This window comes from Hesperophylax consimilis, chromosome 25 (genome assembly GCF_061612785.1).
Source record: "Hesperophylax consimilis isolate HC1 chromosome 25, BYU_Hcon_1.0, whole genome shotgun sequence".
NCBI lineage: Eukaryota > Metazoa > Arthropoda > Insecta > Trichoptera > Limnephilidae > Hesperophylax > Hesperophylax consimilis.
In genome coordinates, this window is record NC_142860.1 from 24,135,224 (window position 1) to 24,156,899 (window position 21,676).

Here is a 21,676-nt window from a genome sequence, read left to right on the forward strand (position 1 = left end):
CAACACACCGCTTAGGTACTAGTTACACGAGAAGTAAAATGAACCGAACGTTTCCGTCTAGTCAGAAACTTAGAGGAAGAATGTAATCTATTTATTTAACGCGCTAATATCCGTTATAGGGTGTTCTGAAAGTATTATGTTTTATTTATTTCATACTTTTCTCTACTTTCTATAAATATAATATACATGTATTATATTATATTTATATACAGGTGTATCGGCAAGTACCCGACAAACTTTAACCAGCCATTCCTCAGCACATTTGGAGTAAAAAATGTAATGGGCGCTTTGCTGTCCGGTAACATTTTTTTCCATTAAAAACAAAAAATCCACACTCCGTCACTGTCATTTGAATTGTTTTTCGTGTTCGACAGCTGTTATTAGCAAGTGTGTCAAAAAGTGTCCTCGCTCTTTCGTACACACTAAATAATAATAGTTAAAAATGAGACGAATGGTTCCGTGCCATTTCGTTGTGATTGTAAAAGCGCGCCAACGTAGGTACGTACGCACATTATTCAACGAAACTCGAACAAAATATTGCCAGACGGGTTTTTAAACTTTGGCAAAGGATAAAACATTGGTGACATGTAGTGAAAATAATCCCATTTTTAGATCATTATGTTCTGGGATGTTGCGAAACGTTCCAGACTATTCCCGAAAATTCCCGAATGTTCCGGGATGTTCTGGAAGTTGTGGATTGCTCCCGAATATTCTCGAATCTTCTGGATTGTTCTAGAAATTTCTAGAGGGTGAAACTTCCAGCCCTTACATCTTCAAAAGCACGCCCTTCGGCTAAAAACGGGAACCTTCTTCATGGATAGGGGATAGAGGGCTACCACTCCATATAACTCCCTTGATCATACCGGGACTCGTTTCTGACTTTTAGCGGCACGCAAATTGTACACTTACTTTCATAATAAATACTGATTAGATTTCATTGTCTACCTATGAGAACGGGTCGCTTCTACGATTCGTTCTTAAGTTCAACAGTTCGGCTGTGGAACGAACTGCCGGCCTCTGTGTTTCCTCCCTCCTACAACATGGGACTCTTCAAGACCCATGTTCACTCCTTCCTCTCCACAAAAAGACCCTCCACACAGCATCCCCAAAGATGACATAGGCCCTGAGGGAAATTATTTTCTTCAGGGCCTCCTGTGTGGAGTTAATATAAAAAAATAAAAACCTTATTATTTGATTTTTTTCGTACATAATACGACTCAAGAATACCTACCAATCGCTGTCCGGAGCAGGGCCGGTCTTATGCGGATGCAATTGAAGCAATTGAATCCGGGCGCCGACTTGCCAAGGCGCCTAGGAGCCAAGAATCCAAGGCGCTGATAATTCCTAAATCTGCACACACATGACAGAGCCAACGAGCTAAATAGCCCTGCGCCGAGCCAAAACTCATCGTCTGTGATGAAATTCAGAAATTGTTCGGCTAAACCGTATGTGGCAAATCCCTGAGCTAGAGCTAAATTGACTTGCCGACTCTGACATGTGTGTGCAATCTAGAGGTGGGTCCTGTGAGTACTTTTTGTTACTGGGTACAGTGAGTACAGGTACAAAAAGTACCGGTTACAAAACATCGCTCTAGTTCGTTTTTGTCCAACAGACTATTTTTGGCGAAATTGAGTTAAGTATGCAGCAGTTCTCCGAAAGCATTTATTTATACGATACAAGTGAAAATTTTTTTAAATATATTGTTTTCAATACGTAGTTTGTATGTATAGAATTATCATTATAAATGTATAGATATTATCTTCAAAAATAACATATATTTTTTTTGGAATTAAAAAACTTGCAGAGAGAGAAACTTGCTATAAATCGGTAGAAATTAGGTATGCGGGGGCGTGCGGAAGTCATTGGGGCGGATTTAAAATGGACACGCCCATTCATCTAGCGGCAGACCGGAGAAACATTAAGCCAACATCTAGCGATAAAAGGAAATATTGAAATCAATGGTATGTCGACCCTTTGGAATAACAATGTCCCTTCTGATAAACCAATGCTCCGTGATTGAGAGCTCTAAGGTAACTTTCTTTAATGCCCAATATCGCATAACATTGTTGTTGCATGTACTTCGAAGGAGTCGCCTACCACAAAATGTAAAACAGTAACTCGTTGCGGAAACGTGCGATTTATTCTAAAATTCAACAGTAAAAATACAAGTAATGCCATCTCTAGTTTTTATCTTTCTTTATGAATAGTTTTAACAAAATTTCGCATTGTATTTCACGGTAATATACGCAATTTATAGTTCATGGAGGAAAAATCTGCTCCCGCTGAGCGGTGAAATCATACTGGCCTACAAAGCCACGCCCATTTAAGCACGGTTTGAGTTTATTTGACGTGTTGTGCCTGGTTGCCTTAGTGCAATCTCCTCACCCTTCTTTCCTCCAGAATAAGAACTGTTAGGTGTTAGGCATTATCAGCGCCTTGGAAATTCAGCACCTGGTGCGTACTGCTCCAATTTGCGCCGGCCCTGATCTCAACACAACGTTTTGATACCCATTCATTTCGTCAATGTACGCATTAGGATTAGCTTAAAACGGTTCCTAAGTAACTCAACATAATTTCAATTCAACACATCTTTAAAAAGTGATAAAAAGTCATTAAAAACTATGCAAAAACTAACTTTTAAACCTAACCCAGTTTTTGTTTCATCACTTTTAAAAGTTGTGTTGAGTTGTTATTGTTTTGATTTACCCGGTTACCACTTAAAACACCCTACAAAACATTTGTTTTAAAATATCCAACCATCCAATTATATTATACCGGATTTTTGATAAATTTTACCAGTGTGCGTTTATGGGCGTAACTGGGTAAATATAAATCTAGCGTTCGGCTTTCTCTGATTGGTTCTCAATTTTTCTATAACCAACCCCAATAGGCCGCGCCCCTTTCGAATTCGAAGGTCACCTGGAATATGAGATCGCCTTAACGTCTATGATTTTTTAACCTAACAAAATATAATCAAATTTATCCAGTATACATAATATAAAGTTGGCATGAATGAAACATGGGCATTCTGTGTCTTTGAGATGTGCCCATTTGAATTTCAAAAAAATATACTTAATAAATTTAAATATTTGAATGATAAACAAGTTTGTTGGTAGGCTGTAGTGTAGTAGAATGAAAACTTATTGCATAATGTCGACGAGGCAGGCCTAGGAAACATGTTTTTTGCACAAGATTTTTTATAGGTATCTATTTTTTCGGGGTGAGCAAGTGAAACCGGTTATAAGAAATATGAAGTGTCATCGGTAGGAATCAAATGATTATTACTTAACTCTTTCTCAACCGGTGTTGAATTGATTGACAGAAGATTTGAGTTGATTGGTTTGAGGCATATTGGAACAAAAAGTCTGAATGCATTTTATATATTTATCATTTTTATTATAAAACATTGATATTACTAAAATATTAATCATATCAAAAAAGTATTATCGCAAAGCTTAAACTTAATTGATAGTCCTGCCATCGTTGCCACTATTAAATTCCATGTGCCGACTAGGAATACAAGACAAAATATAACATTCTTCTGTAATACATACACAACCAACTATCAGACACACTCACTAACCAATAGGATGCATGATCTGGGCAACAAGTATGAGAGTACTATTGATATATTTATTGACTGCATTTATAGAACTAAGCGTAATCTATACCAGCACTTGATATTGATGTTGAATCCTATAAATTAGAGTAGCGTTGGTAATGTAGTTTTAGTGATTTATCTTATATTTAGTATTGTTCTAGTTTCTACATTATTTTATGTTACTAATAATGTTTTATATTCTATTTATCAGTTTTCTGTTATATTATGCTTTAATTTTTTGAATAATTTTCAATAGCTCACTAGATATATTCTGTTTTTTTTTTAAATCCATGTCAAAGCCCGGCTGGGCGTAAAACCAAATAAAAGTAAATATAAATATAAAATAAATTTAGTTAAATTTAATTTCAAGACAATGTCTAGCTGTAATGCACTGGTCACTTCTTCTGATTGTAGCTGCTTCCTTTATTATGTTTCTAATATTTTCCCCCGGGATTATCGTTTGGGTAAATTTTAATAGTATTTATGATAAGAAAATGTTTTAAAAAACGTTTATTTTTTTTGGCAAGTGATGGTAAAAAGATACGCAAAGTATCGAGTTTCATGTACCTTTCTATCTACCCCTCATATGTTTTTTTTATTTCCAGAACTTTCTATCATTCCTTAACTTAAAAAGACCCTCCACCCAGCATCCCCAAAGATGACATAGGCAATGAAGGAATTATTTTCTTCAGGGCCTCTTGTGTGGGTTTAATGTAAAAAAACGGATATCATTTTGCGAAAAATAATAATAATGCGTTCTTCAATAATTTTGTTGTAAATGTACTTTGTGTCTCCATTTTTAATTAAATAATAATAAACACTTTGTTTCGTCAATATTAAATTTAAAAATATAAAAGACACAGAAATGTAGATAAGTAGAACCTTGTATAAAAAGTTAAGGGCCGGATACCATTTATTGAATAACCAACAACTCTGCCATTCCAAGTAGAAAACTTACTGATGTAAAATAATGTTAATTTATAAAAAAATTAGTCAAATTATTCGTTTTCCTGTTAAAAACGGGACTGTACGCCTTTAACGAATGTATTGACAGAGTTCCTAACAATATCAGTATAAAGCGAATTTTATAATAGAGCTAAACACGCGTTCTTCCAAATAAAATATTAACATACTAATATTGTTGCATTCTGTCATGATATTTATTAGGAAAAAAACACGTATTTTGTTCTGAATCACTAATCTTTTATCAGGATATTGGCATGCTATCAATTTTTAACGGGATCGTTTTTCTCCGTGTCGGTTTATTAATGTCGATTGCTGAAGGAAACACACTCTTTGAAAATAATGAAGTGCAAAATTGTTAATTATTATTTCTATATTATATGTACAAAATATGTTAATTTTTTTGCTGTCAACATTCCCAAAAATTTTAAAAGTTTTGTCTTTTTTCCTGTTGAATTCGGTAGGCTACTTCACCCCTGTCCTGAAAGTGTTAATTTTGCCAGTTAAATTCCGCGTAATTAAATTTCTGCATTATTATCGAATTGAACATTGCAATATTCAAAATTTTGGAACATGCCTCCGAAATTCGTGACATCAATATTCAATAATATTATTTAATTTTGACTAGCCCAGATCAGTGAAAAATCACGGGATAGTCATAAAGGCGCTATTGCATTCTGATATCTCGTCAAAACGTTTTCCACTACTATTTCCAGATTCGATAGTTTCTGGTCGTTTGGTATTAGAGCGTTGGAGGTCGTATTGCACTAATTGGAAATAAGTCGAACCCATTTTTTAGCTTTGTGATATTTTAAAACATCAATAGTATGAAATCTCGACAAATTAGTTCCTATTTTGAAAAAGGCAATAAAATAAAAAAAAATTAAAATATTATATTGTAGGTAGGTACTTTATCGCTGGTCTGAATTCTCCAAACGAACACTTCTTATTTTGAATATGATGACTCTTAAATTCAAATCAAATCGAAGAGTTATGATGGAATCATATCCGAAGTGTATTATGGCTTGATTATTTCAGATGGTGAAAAAATATTAGTGGGTACCTACTTACAATTCTTTTCTTGTAATATTGTACGTACACGTTGGGTTGTATGGTTTCTGTACACTTAAACACGTCTTAAGACACTGTGAAGCCATTCATGTTTGCATAGTTCAATAGTCAAGAATATAGGCACAAATAATAATATTTTAATGATAATGTAATATAATATCCTGTCTTACCTTTAATAGTACAGGGTGCAGTATAACAGACAGTGCCGTTTTGAAGGGCCGGTACATCCCGTGTGGTGGTGGTAGGAACCTGGGAGGGGTCTCATTGTGTCGGGAGGGTCGTGCCGTTTTCAGTCGTTACGTGCGTGTTACGTCCGCACGTTTCTTGAAAATATCAGTTCTTTCTTTGACACCCAGCGGGCCTACCGTAAGGAAAATGTTTCTAAACATCGGCCTCACACCTTGCAAGAACCCAAGGATAGAATTCGGGAGGAAATCGCCGCTATTGGAATATACTGAAAACTTCAGAAATCGCCTCCATCAATGTATCGCTGCTGGGGCCATCATCTTTCCGATGTCATCTTAAGGACTTGATGCATAAAACGGCATGATGTACAGAATAACATAAAATGGCGCCGTTTTTTTAATAGCTCTTCAAAACTTTACTATCTGTTTTTGAACTGTCTGCTTTGCCCCCCTTATGTCATCTTCAATTATCAACAGATTAAGCTCCATAAAATAAATATTTTTTTTACTTGTTACGAGATTTTTTGTTTTATATAATTTTCTTATAAATTTGATCATTTTTCAAATCAATAAATTTATTAATTTTAAAAAACATTACAAAATTGTTAATTTTAATTAGTTTTTAAATACATTTTTTATGGAAAATTCTTTCATAAATATAGACGGTGGGTATACAAATTATGCTAGTAAAAACAGAGCTTGCCTTTTAAAGGCAACTCCATTGATGCTAAAAATGTCAATATTAATTCTGTTCAACAGCAAGATTGCTCTCCCCACAGGCATGACCATTGGCAACTTAATCCTGCAGGCCGGCAGATAGAACCAAGAGATAACCATCGGGAACATAAAAATGAATGCTCTCCATGATGACCGAGTTTTCAAACCATCCTCGAATCTGTCTGAAGAAATATCTAGCAATGCGCATATCCCTCCTGATCTGTAAATGGTTCATTCCGAGCACACCCAAAAGAAATTCGGTCGGATAGAGCCACGGGTGGTAGCCATACTCCCTCATGTGGACTCCAAATTACCGACCCACTTTCAAGTCTACTCCTAACTAAGGAATTAAATAAAACTATGAGAACCCAGGTATCTCTAAAATTCCTTGCAGTGCGTAGAACAAAGCCCAAAATTCTCAGTGAAGTGCTACATGCCGTCTCAAAATGAGCATGAAATGTCAGCCTACTATCAAACATAATTCCAAGATTCTTCATGGTCGAGACACGTTTTAAACTTCGGGTGTCTTTGTATACCGATAATACCAGGTATGACTCGCTCTGGTGAATGAAAAATTTAAATATTTAGAAACATTAAACTCAATCCGATTCATTCTGGTCCAGTCAAAAATTCTATTAATATCTGACTGGAGTTGATTGCAGTTTTCTACAGTTAGTATTTCTAAGAAAAGTTTTAGGTCATCAGCAAAGAGAAGAAACCCAGAGTGCAGAATTACTTCTGAAATGTCGTTAATAAATATGGAAAAGAGGAGTGGGCTTAAATTACTGCCTTGGGGTACCCCCGATCGTACACAAACGTATAGTTTGGAATAATTCGTGAGTCACAAATCCTTAATTGGTATTATTTTTGCTACATACTCAACATGTACATGTACAACCTGAGAAATTGTGAACAACTGTCGATTTCCCTAAAAATAAAAAAAATAAAAATTATAATCTCTAAAAGAAAACCTACATCTATATTGCATTCATTATTACTAAGTATGTAGAAGTTATAGTAATATTATTTTTTAACGGTAAACAAATGTTTATAAGACAAGGTTTTTTTATGCATGGCACAAAGGATAACAAATTATTATGAGCAATTTTTCGTCGGCGGCATTTATTTTTACTCGGGGGATATTTTCAATTTGTATGGATATTTCGGATTAGTAATTATTGCTTGTAATAATTTGGTACAAGTTAGGTTTCGCCACCTGAGTTAAATCAAAACCTCCTAGATTACAAATTACAAGGTTCCTATGAGTTCCTAAAAAAAATTGGTTTAATTTTTTAAATTTTATTCTTATTTATTAAAACGTTTTAAAATGTTTTAGTTAATTAAAAAAATACATTTTTGGAGGTTTTCATACAAGTTATGAGGCTGATTTGATTCAAGGTCCCGGCCTTGAGATCTTTTTAGGTTTTGGTTGAACACAGTATCTACTCACACAGATGCCTTGCTTGTGTAGAGAACGACCTCCGTAGTCGATCTTCAAATCACGGCGTGAGCAATTAACTTACTTAATGAATGGTGGTCTTAGACCGCCCTGGTGCAAGACCACCATTCATAATTGAATATCAAGGTACTTCCCCACCTTTCTCTTCTCCATTTCCTTCATCTTTGCCTTCCCACTATCTTCTTCTTCATAACATACCCCGATTGGGGCTGCCATAGTCTTACGGTTTCACATAAATAAAGAGAAAATTTTAGTTAAGTGCCTACCTACCTGATCTATATAAAGTACTTCTTATTTTATTTTTTTACTTGAATGTCTCGTTAGATATGGCACAGACAGTGCTCACAATAAACGAGAAAGAGTGAGGAATATGTTGGAAAGCACCCATATATTTATAACTAGTTAATAAACATAGATGAAGCCATTTAATGTATCATAACAATACTAATTTCAGCAGGGAATCATATAAAGAACCTTAGGAAAAAAAATACAGTGTGTGGCAAGCCTACGCACGACGGAAGTGAAACTTTTAGTATTCTTCTCTCTCTCTTTTCATTTCATATTATTATTATTCAGAATGCTGTACATTATAGTTTTAAAAAGCATAAATTTATTTATAGGCGTGTTGTTAACAAATGAACGTTTAACTAGATTCCTAATATTGACATATTTATAAGTAGCATGTGATAAAAAAAAATTAAAAGTTATAAAAATATGGGATTCGAACCCGGGTCCTGCATAACGAGTGTCGAACGCTCTGCCTCTAGACCACAAGGAGAGGTATCTCGCGACGAGAACCGCATATACAATGTGTACTCCTATTACATAACGTCTCGTTAACGCTTTATATAGGGTCGAATCGAAGATATATCGGCAGTGTGAAGTCATATCTATCTTTTTTTTAAATATTTCCGTATATTTGTCCGTTTTGGAAAAGATATATCGTGTTTTAAAAGTCTCATACCCGTATGGAGTCTGAATTTGAAAAACGTTACTAAATTTTGAAAAACTCACTTACGGCTGTGTTTTTTGACTAAAAAAACTTGTCACGCACGTCTGCGAGGGTAATTAGTCGCATTATCGGCCTTGATTAGTAATTTTAATGATTCAAAATAAAAATAATTAATCAAAATACCGAGCGACTCTACCGGCTCGATTTGTAAGCTATATTTCGACTAAAATATCATATAGTCAAAATATCTAAAAGTCGCAGCAGGAGAGCATTTTATCACTTTTCCTCGTATTAAAAAAATCACAAAAAGAAAAAAAAATTAGTTAAAGCGGGGATCGAACCTCGGTTCTTCACGACGAGAGTCGGGCGCTCTTCCTCTAGACCGCGAAGCTGAGTTTGGAGAGTGACCTAAACTAGGTATATAATATTAGCTTGGCTCCTACAGCGAAATGATCACGGTTTTTCGTGACGGTCATGAGTCGGTTTTACTCCGGTCCTCGAAAATGCATAACGCGCGTAAAGAAGTTTCAGTTCAAAAAAATATTTAAGCATGAAAATGACATGATGTTAGTATTTTTTTGTTGTTGTTTATGTGACTATAGTTTTCTACACCTGTGACCTTGTAACTGTGTTGTTGAAGTTCTTGCCTACAGAATGAACATACTTACATAATGATTACAAAGGGGTGTCATGTTACATTTTTGAATAGATTTCAAGACAAAAGAAAGTGAGGTGGAAAATCGATGGAAATATTTTTATAAATGTCTTTTTTTATTATGCTTTAAGATGGTAAGAAAATAATTTTCAAGTGCAGTCTTAATAGAAATGCTTGTCGTTCGGCCTGTGAAGTTACGTTCGGCACAACATGTTTGTACGTGAATAACAGAATACCCAATACTAGGATTTTTAACTAATATAATGAGAATAAAAGTACTTACTTATCACAAATCAAAAATTGTCAAGTTCCATAAAATATTCAAACATTAAAAATAAAATAAAAGACATCATTTCAAACATTTGGTAAAACTGTATTTTGACAGAAGATGTAAATTTAAGAAAAAATAATATAAAAATCATTTGGATGGACAAAATTTATTAAATTATGAAAAAAATTACAAATTTACAGTGGTAAGTTATTTGCAATTTATTGAAATAAATTTTGGGTAAACTTATTAAAAAAAACAACACTTGATTTCAACTCAAATATCGAATGGAGACAACTATTAGTTGGGGGTTTACAATTTCTACGGAGTTATAACAAGTTTCTCATTAACTCTTTAATGTTTTTAGTTCCAAAAAATATATATTTTTGAAGATAATATCTATACATTTGTAATACCGAAAATTCCCTCAATAGAAAAAAATCGCAAAGTAAGCTCCGACAGTTGTTTAAAACACATTTTGTTCTATTATTTAATTGGTTAAATGCATGACAAAATTCACAGTGTATCTTTAAATACAACTAAAGCATTTATCGAGAGATTATTGCTCTATTTTAAAACGAGTCATGTTGTAAATATTTTCACTACATATATATTTACTTACTCTACTTAGGTTCTTAGGGTTTAGTTTCGGTTAATTTAATAATTTGTGCGTATTTCCTAACCTTCAAACCTAACTTTGATGTGTTTGAAGTGTTGTCCAGGTAAGATAAAGGCCCTGGGTTTGATCGCTAGTTGCGACCGTAACATTTTTTTTTCTATATTAATAAAACGGCAAGACTGCTTGGAAACGATTGTCTTTTATTAGTTTATAAAGATACATCAAAGATGGCGCTAGTAGTTACATACATATGATTTTTTTAATATTATTCTAACATATTTATTGTTCTCTTTCATGTCTCGTTTAAATCTATTTATCTTACGTAGTAATGCAAAATCATGTGTTGTTGGTTTGAAAATTTAGTCGCCTAGAAATGTTTCAGATGCTTTAATTTAATGCTGCGAGTAGAATACATCTTGGCCTTTGAAATAATCTAGTATTTTTTAGATAAGTCTTTTTATAAGCCCAGAAAAAAATAATGTATAAGGCCTATGAAAACTTTAAAGTTCAAAATCTCCTACTTACGAACCCATTTTCGGTTATGATTTTATTGTATAATATGGAAAATTAAGTTATTTATAAAATGATCGAAAAAAAAATTAATATTTATGCCTGAACATCCACAGAATAAAATAAAAGGCACTTTTTGGCCATGTTTTTTTCTTGCATAAATCAAAACAGGCGGATGGTATTAAGCGTGAATTTAAACCTTATCGCCATCTACATAAGGGTTGTTATTGATAGCGGCTCAATTTAAAATATTACAGAACGTAGTGCATCGCCTTAAATTATTTTGTTAGCTGAAATCCTATCTGAAAATTTATTTATGTGAGAACTAAACAACAAATAACATGTTTATATACACAAGTCTCAAAACAAAAACTAATATAGGTTACTGAATTACGGCTTGGAATAAGTATTTGGGATATTTTATTGTAACACAAACTAACCTAACCTAACTTTTTCCAATTGGATTGGATTTCACTGATTCTATGTAAAATTGCGGTTTGTTTTAAATAGCAATATAGTCGGCTTCTTTCTTGGTTGTTTCATAAAAACAAACCGGGGGTAAAGAGCGTTAACTTCGGGAGGTGATTCTACATGATGGTAGTAGTAAAAAAGTTAAATAACTTTTTTGGAAGTCCAATATTTATTTTCCTAAAAACTGCCTTAAAATGTTGGAATTTAAAAATTATCTTTGACACCCTGTATGTCAATTTAGCTTGGATTAATGAGTAATGATATTTTTTTATGATTTCCAGAAGATATTAATGAAATTTACATATTTTACAAAGTAAATTCTAAGGCAAACAATTGAAGTATAAAATGGCTGCAAAAAGAAAGAAGAGAGTGCATCACAAGAAGCCCAAAGAGGCGTCATGGCGCATTCAAACCTTGGCACATTGTAAATATTACACGCCCAAAGTGACCGAACCATATGAGTTTAAGAACATCATCCTTCCGTCCACGCTCAATGGCAGACGGCCCGAGAGGGTTTTAGCAGCGGCTTATCCATACGAAAGGTGACTAATCCTCAATAGCTTTATGTGAATTTTTTACGTTTCAGGCAATTGTTCAGAACCAAATTTAGAAAGTTTACATTTTTAAACCTGAAAATTTTTTTTAGGAAAATATTTTTCTTTGTTATGTTAATTTTAATTCAACCTGGTATTCCATTCCATTGCTGAGATTTAAAAAATAAAAAAAATGTATGTTTTTATTTAGTTTTAAAAAAAATAACATTTTTATTTCTGGTATAAACCTTTATAAACCTATGCATGAACAAAGACAAAATAAAATTGCTTACAAACTCTGATCCAGTAACTATAAAAATTGACGACCAACCACTCGAATGTGTCAGATTACTTGGATCTTGGACAAATAATATCACACGAAGATCAAACCACTAAAGAAATCGAGCGAAGAGTAGCAAATGGATGGAAGAAATACTGGTCTTTGAAAGAAGTCTTGAAATCCAAGGAACTAAATATGCAAATAAAAAGGAAAGTCATCACCTATGGATGCGAAACTTGGGCACTCACCAAACGCCACAGAGAAAAGTTGGAACGCTGCCAGAGAGCCATGGAGAGAAGTTTGACAGGAATAAGAAAACAGGACAGAGTGAGATGTAGCAAAATAAGGGAGATAACTAATGTTGCCGATATAGTTACCCGAATAGACCAACAAAAATGGAGATGGACAGGTCATATGATCCGAGACCCACAAGAGAAATGGTGTAAAAATGTCACTGACTGGTATCCCAGAGATGGCAAGAGAAGTAGAGGACGTCAACACATGAGATGGGAAGACGACCTAAAACTCACGGCTGGACATCAATGGAGAAGAGTAGCGCGTGACAGGTCCCAATGGAAATTGTTAGAGGAGGCCTATGCCAAGAGGCAAACTGAGCTTCGGGATATATTATAACAAAGAAAACATTTCTAATATTAATATTGGAGTTTTACCTACCATTAAAACTCTTATTATGTTGCCTTCCTTATCCAGAATATTCCTAGGTGAGAGATAGCATCTCTGTTTCTATGCGATTAGGGCTTCTCTCCTCTTTCAGTGTTCAAATTTCGCGCCATTTCCCGCGAGATTTTGTCCCTCTGAAATGTCACCCACTGCCGCCAACAGCTGGGCGTACGCAAGTGTAAATGCGACGCCATTTTCTCAATTGTAGTCTCACCAGACAGGGGATGAGGAATATTCTGGATAAGGAAGGCAACATAATAAGAGTTTTAATGGTAGGTAAAACTCCAATATTATGTAGTGCCGTTCCTTATCCAGAATATTCCTAGGTGAGAATTGTCTGCTATCGTCTGGTGGCAGTGTTGATGTCAATTGTGATCACCTTCATGTAGAAGCGTCGGTTGGAGGTCTGCCCTCACACCGATCGCTTCTCCTTCTGACTCCAGAAATGGAGGACCTTTGGGGGTCTGCCCCCCTCGGGTGAATGATTGGATTAAATAGGTTTGTCAGGGATGATGAAGTTCCCAGCTCCTGAATATTGGACTGTCTTATTTCTTTTCTGTAATATTTCTTGAAGGTACTTTCACTCTGCCAATTTCCCTGTTCCAAAATTTTTTCTATTGGACAATTTTCAAACCAACGAAGTGAAGCCACTGCCGATCTAGTGCTCCCCTCAGAGGCCTCAATACCAGCATCTCTAAGTATTGTCTTGACCCATCCACCTATAATTGTTCTAGAAGCTGCTTTTGTTGGACCCGATGTGGATAAAAACAGGTTATCAATATTGAGTGCCTCTCGTCTCCTGTCCTCTGAAAGAACACGCAGCTTCTTAAGCCAAAAAACAGGATCTATGGATTGATTTGATGAGGAGTTTAATCTCCATCCTGATTGTTGATACTTTGCAGAATCTGTCTTTGAGCCAAATGCAGGCCATAAAATAATATGATCGTTCATATCAATAAAGTGTTCCGAGGTTAACCTCAAAAGTGTCAGATCATGTACCCTTCGTCCGGAGGCTAATAGGAGTATGACTGCACACCTTCTGGATGCTTCAAATAAGGTTATGTTTTCCACATTGTTATTCTGAAGCCAAGAACATACCTGTCTCGGGTCCCAAATTGTGTCCCGTTGCACTTTAAGCGAGCTGTTTACTATGCCCTTCATAACTTGCTTCACCACGAGATGGTTACTTAGTCTATTTTCATTATCTGGGTTGCATAAAGTTGAAATAGCTGATTTATGCAGAGCTATAGTGCTAGGAGCTAAATTTAGCGATATTTTAAGATGTGCAAGAAACTTTTCCAACTGAGGTCCCGTTGGATCTCTGTAATTAATGTGGTTGGAAGAGCACCACTTGCACCATCTAATCCATGGTGCTTTATAAGAGGCTAATGTTGAAGTTCGCCAGCTGGTCTTTAAAATCTCTCTTTCTCTATCGGACCATCCTTGCAATGCATCATCCCAGCCCCAATTTTCCACACTTGCAGCTCCAGTTGATGTATTTGCGGTGGGTGAGAGCCTGTGGTGGTATCTATCAGTACCTCCGGTAGATACTTGATCTCCTGGGGTACGCTCAAGGCTCTCTGTTTCAGGTCTGGTAGCCAAAATACTTTTGTCCATTTGGGAGCTACTAGCAGATAAATTCCTGTGGAGTTGTTCAGATGAGCCAGCACTCGGGGAATTAGACACGGAGGCGGAAACACCCACGCCAGGGGAAAGTGCCACGGTCTGCTGAAAGCATTGTGGAATATCGCAGCTTTGTCTTTCCTGTCTATGGATACATAGTGCTCCACTACATGAGCTGTCGAAGAGGCAAACAGGTCCACAATGGGTCTGCCCCATTTGTGAAAAATCTGTTCTGTTGCAGGAGGTAGCAGGTGCCACTCCGGAAGACGAGTTCCTCGGGACAAGTGGTCCGCAAGGCCGTTGTACCGACCCGGTTAGTAGTGAACTTGCAGGGTTATATTGTACTTGTCTACTAGAGACAAAATCTGGAAGGTCAGATGAAGGAGCCCCAAAGATTTCGTCCCTCCTTCGTTCCTCAAATAAGCGAGAACTGTTCTGTTGTCCGACTGTATTAGAACTGTAGAACTCCTCAAACATTTGTTCTGGTACTTCAAGGAATTTAGTATAGCAAACATCTCTTTCAAATTGCTGTGCCAACCCTGCTGTTCGCTGGTCCAATTTCCCGCAATCGGAGTATCGTCCACTTGAGCGCCCCAGCCATGATCTGCTGCATCGGTCGAGAGGAAATGAGAGGCATCTGGGACGTGTAGTGGCATAAATACCTTTATATTCCGTGCCCACCATGATATGTCTTCCATTACAGGTTTCTTTATGAGAATTCTCGTTTGTACGGGAAGTTTCATCATAGAGTGCATTTGTAGTTGCATCCTTCGGCAATGAAGACGACCTCTTGGAGCGACGAATGATGCAAAATTTAGCTTTCCCAGAATTCTCTGAGCCTCTTTTAAATTCCACTTTCCTCTTTTTTGAAGCCTTTGAAGGGATTGTTGCAGGTCTTCGCATTTCCTCTTGTTCAGTGACTTCTGACCACGTTTCGTGTCCCATATTATACCTAGATACTCCACTACTTGTGTAGGCTCGCTGACGCATTTTTTCAGATTGACGGTCCAACCCAAGTATCTTAGTAGATCCAAAAACAGTTTTGTTTGGACCTTCAGAGTTTCCTTGTCCTGGTGGGCCAGAAGAAAATCGTCTAGGTATACAATTGTCCTCACATTTTGATGACGTAGAGTCTCTGCGACCCAATTGGTCACCTTGGCAAAGGCTTGTGGAGCACTGCTCAGGCCCTGGGGAAGGCATGTCATTTGTAAAAGCTGTCCTTTGTACACAATCCTCAGAAAACGACGGTGAGACTCTGCAACTGGTATGTGGAAATATGCGTGTGATATGTCTATTTTTGTCATCCAGTCTTGCGATTGGAGAAATTCGGGAACTTTCTGATGACAAATTAAGGAAAATTTTCTTACCGATAAGAAGTGGTTGAGACCTTTCAGGTTGAGGATAGGTCTGTTGCTGCCGTCCCCTTTTTTGACCAGGAACATTTGGGAAAGAAAACCGGAGTTGTGAACTGCCGGCTCCAGCATATTTAGTTTTTTGAGGATTTCTATTTCCTTTGTCATTGCTGGTGTAGTCTTTGTCATGAATCTTTTTAAAATTAGGGCAGTTGGGCGTAATATTAGGGGCTTTGTAAAGGAGGGGATTTTGTAACCCCCTATGATTTTTAGAATGACTCTGGGAGCATTTAGAGCTGCCCAATTGTCTTTGTAATTCAACAACTGCCCCGCCCGAAACTGTGGCCTCCAGTCATGAACCCCTGTAGTAACGCCGGTTAGAGGTCTGCCCCCGAACCGGTCGCTTGCTACTATCCCTTCCCCCCCTTTTAACTCCGGAGGTGGAGGGCTGGGGGTACCTTTGGGGGTCTGCCCCCCTCGGGCGAAAGGGATCTCGGGATGGAAAAAATTCTCGAGGCGGAAAGGAATCTCGGGCCGGAAATAAATCTCGGGCCGGTAAGAAATCTCGGCCTGGTTTCGATACCCTTTTTGTACCAGTTCCCTCCTTTGGTGGACCAGTTGATGTCTTGGCCTGTTGAAGAGAGCGGAAACAATTCTTCACCCCTCCCAATTTCTGCAACTGGGCAGAGAGGGCTTCTTCGTTGAAGAGATGAGAGGAGGTCGGAGGTATCTGCATCAATACTTTTTTGTCCGATTTCTGTAGGCAGGAATTGAGGATTCGATCCCTCCTGAGTTCAATCATCTCTGCTCGTTTTCCACACGTAATCTGCAGCAAATCATCGGAACATTTTTGCAAGTCGTTCTGACCACCAAACAACTCATTAATTTTTTCGGACAAAGTCTCCGGGGAGACATCCTGCGCTTCGAAACCCCATTCAATCAGTTGCTGCAGAGACTGCTGCAGCTGCTCCCTGTATTTGAGAGCTGCATGTGTTATTGCCGCGAACGATCTTTCGATAGCAGCATGTTGGAAAGACGCGGAATCATACGGCTGCAATTCAAAGTTCACATCGAGCTCTTTGAAACCGGGGTCGGCAAGATGGTCCTTGATGACCTTGCTATACCTCACATTGGCCCAATCTTTTTTGTTAAAGCATTGAATGCGCTCCAACACTTCGAGTCTGTCTTGAGGAGGTGCAGGCATCAAGGGTTCTTTGAGAGAAGTGGTGGGTCCCGCCATTTGAAAGGTACGAGAGCTATGCCCGGCTTCAACTGAGCACAAACTTTCATTTTCCCCGGTGGACATATTGTCTGCGGCTGTATTATCTCCGAATCCAGACCACTGCGTTTTCAAAACAAAGTCTTGCAGTCTGCCTACTTGTTTTGATAATTTTTTAATTGAACGGGCCATTCCCTTCTTCCGCCTTCTGGAGCGTGAACCTTTGGTGTTTGAAGAGCTCTTGGAAGCAGAGCTATCGGAACTCGGTGAACGCCGGCGATGCATTCGTCTCTTTCGTTTGTCACACACGGATTCACACGAGGAACTTTCAGAACACAAATGCTTCCGTTTTTTACGTCTTTCGTCACGATTTTCGCGATGTTTACTCGCGGATGCGCGAATTTCAATCGCTTCGCTAACATTAGTCGACATTGTAGAATTCTTTTTGGAGGAGAAATATAATCTTTGTTTTTAGTCGCGATATTACAACTTAAACAACCGCCCGCGACAGAAACTTGATGTCAATTGAGAAAATGGCGTCGCATTTACACTTGCGTACGCCCAGCTGTTGGCGGCAGTGGTTGACATTTCAGAGGGACAAAATCTCGCGGGAAATGGCGCGAAATTTGAACACTGAAAGAGGAGAGAAGCCCTAATCGCATAGAAACAGAGATGCTATCTCTCACCTAGGAATATTCTGGATAAGGAACGGCACTACATAATATACCTAACAGAAGTTCAGAATAAAAGGCTAATTATTATTATTTATTATTTATAAACCTTTTAACAACCTATTTCTATGACATTAAGGACACTTTACAATACATCTAGAATATTCTAGAACCTATTCTTTACAGTATTTAGGCATAACCCACGAAAAGCAGCAAGGCTTTTAGCTTCTTTAACATCTGTCGGTAATTCATGCAAAATCTTCAATCCTTTAAAATAGAGATTCTTTTGGGTTCCCGACAAATTTGTTTTTGGAAGTCTAAAATCTCCACAGTTTCTCGTGGGGTAGCCATGTATTGCGAAATTGAAATTTACATTATTAAGCATGTATTTCGGGAGCATTTTATTTTTTAGCTTAAATATAAATATTAAGGTATTGTAAATTATTCTAATAGTTTTTTGTTTTTTTATTGATAAATGGAGAAGAATTACCTGGCTTTTTTTTTTTTTTTATAGTGAATACCTCACAAGAGTCCCAACTGCTCCCGTCTGGAGCCAGTGAGACTATGGCATCCCCAATTGGGGGATGTTGTGAGGCTGAAGGTAAGTGGGGAAGAGAAAGAGGAAGGTGGGGAAGTACCTGGCTATTCAGATCTAGTCACTAAACACGGCTAAAGCCATTTGGAGCAACGTTTCAATTCTGAATGGTGGTCTTACACCAGGGCGATACTGGTAGTATCTTCCACTCTGGAACGTGCCGCAAATATACTATATATTATTTTAATTAATTAATTGTGAAATAACACAAATTAATCAAATAAAATTTATTTGCGCACGCCGGGTTCGAACCCGCGACCTTCGGAATGGTAGTCCAATGCGTTACCACTGGACTATGCCGGCCGTCGGCTATAAGATAAAGTCACTAAACATCACTACAGAGTGGTAGATATTCACAATATTGCCCCGGTAAAATGCCCCTATTCGGAATCGAAACAATATTGCAGGATTCTTGCTGCAGAGTCTCCATCTTCTATCTTCGTGTCACTTGTTCCTTTACTTCATTTTACTTAACTTAACTTCACTCTATTTTTGTAATATTTATATTTTCTGTAATACCTGCATCAACTGTAAAGAGCCCCTGAGGTGATATCTCACAAAAGCGGCGCTATACAAATTATCCAATAAATAATAATAATTACTTGAAATGGCTTTAGCTGTGTGACTAGCTTTGAATAAATGGATACTTCAGAACCTTTCTCTTTCGCACTCTCTTCGATCTCACAACATAGTAACAAATTGGGGATGTTATAGTTCAGGTCAGTTGGGACTCTTGTACAGTGCTCACATAAAAAAAATAAGTAACATTTCTGCTTCCACTGAAAACCATGACTTTTTCCAATGAAAAAATATACATTTCTGAAGGCTGGTGAAATAACTAAATAAAACAAATACAAACTTAATTGAATTAGCACTTTATTTTTTTATCAAAGAAAATGTGTTGTTCACGACACTAATAACAACTTACATGGTCAAATTCACTCACAGATTCCTTCACTGACAAGATTTGTAGAAGATTTGATAAAAACATAACCACTCTTTTACAAAATCTGCTGCCATATTGGATTCAATGCTTGGAATATCATAGCTAATGAGTAGATGGCGTAACTAGGTCCATTTTATATATTAAGTTATTATATAATTGTTAATGTAATAAGGAGGTCTATTAGATGGTTTTTATTGATGCACTGCCAAGTTTTGGGTCCATTACCTTCCCAAGTTAATACACGGCATTCGGAAACTTGTAGTACAAGCAAAAAATTTTAAATCTACATCACGTTTGGCGTCAATTTTGTGACATAACTCCTTTTCATTTGATCTTTTGTTTTCAAGTATATTGAGTCGAGGAAGTTTGAATTTTAGGTTAGATTTAAAATAAAATGGTCGCTGGGGGGTTAATATGAGGTGTTTAATATCTTAAAAAGCGTCGAGCATAGACCTAGCTTCAAGTTGTTTTAACCCTTTAGTTGCTGAAAAAAATGGAAAAAATTTAAATGAAATTGTAATGCTTAGATTGAAAAAAAAAGTTTTTTGGGTTCTCTGTATGAGGTAGATTCACAAGCTTCCCACTTGTACTACGAGTTTCCGAACACCCTATATATTAGAAAATCGGAGAATTCTAACAAGAACGGATACTTTGTTGACAGTGTTATATCAAAATCGTGTAAAGACAAAATTGACAGCATACACATGTTTTTTTTAGTTGAGTGTAATTTTACAGAATCCTTCTGGACACCAGAGAGAAGTTTGCCGATGTGCTGACGCCTCGCTCCAAGAGATACATCGAACTGGTCCTGTCCAACACTGTGAACACCATTTACAACAAGCTGGTAAATAGGCCCCAGTGCACGGGTCCTATCCGCGAGGAGCCAAAGCCCATCGAGTGGACCCCCGTGATGTGGCGGAAACACAAGGAGAGGATCATGATGCTGTCTACGCCGCGAAAAGTTAAAGAAAGACCACCTGAGGTAATAATTAATTAAAAAATTATTTATATAAATAAAAATGTTAATGTTCATTGTGAAAAATCTTAAGTCTCCCAAAGTTCATCACCGATTGCTTTGAAATAGTGACACAATGTTGCATTCAAATACGCATGTGTTTTTACATACAGATAGATGTCACCTGTGACAGAAAAAAAAAAGTTTTTTTAAACAGCGCCATCTGTTGGACAAACATGCTTTTTTTTTTTTAAACAGCGCCATCTGTTGAACGTAAAAGCAACACGCACTTTTGTTTCAGACTTGCACAGTCAGACTAAGCCACTGCAACACGTAGCGGGGTTCAACTAGTAAATAATAAAATTATATTTACATTGAATATAAATTTTTTCAACATTGTCAACGGTCAAAAGTTTGAGGGGAATAAAAAACATTTTTAAAAACTTATGTTAAAAGAAAAAAAAAACCATTTGTTTGGCATACAATGAACAAAATTCATCTACATTCAGGCAAAAGTCACCAACCCACATGCACCATTTTGAGATATCAAAATTTGATCGTTAGAGAAATAACTTTATTTGAATGCTTAATTTTTTTTTCTGTTATTACGCGGGTAGATAAAACCTTAAAATTTCAGTTACATAAACTTTAAAACCGTATTTTAACTTTCAAATTTTTAGTATCTCAAAAATGTGTGATTTGGTTTCGTGACTTTTATTTTCTTGTGTTTTTTTTGTAAGGTGACAATTTGTGCATGTTTTATTTTTCTTAATATGTCGGCAATGTCATTCAAAATTCAAAAAATATTTATTGCACAAAAAGAGTACAAAGGGTATAGCTTATAGGTTACATCCTATTTCTTCCAGCTAACACAACAAATACACATTATATTACATAACCCAACAATTACATGTTAACAAATAAATACATAACAGTAAAAAAAAAAAAAAAAACAGAGTTATTTAATTCATGTAAGGTATTCATTTAAGGTGTAGTGACATTTGTTTAACCTTCCAGCGGGCGCGCTGTCGTAAAATTTACGACAAACGCGCCTTATCGCTTCCCCCACTCTTGCGACTTAGTTGTAAGCATCGAGCTTCGAGCTATGCTAGAGTCTAATCAAATGTCAAACATTTACTGAAAGATATAAATGCTTTTCTCAAAGTGAATTACGGTAGGGCAATTGAACCGATAACAGAAGAATAAAACAGAAGCTTTCCAAAATGCGGTGTTTGTCGGTTATGTGCACTGGATAAGAAAAGATCCTCAGCATCAATGAAGTGTTGCCGTTGCCAGTCCTTTACATGCAAGAACCATTCTTCAGTTGAGGTGGTTTGTAACAATTTTAAG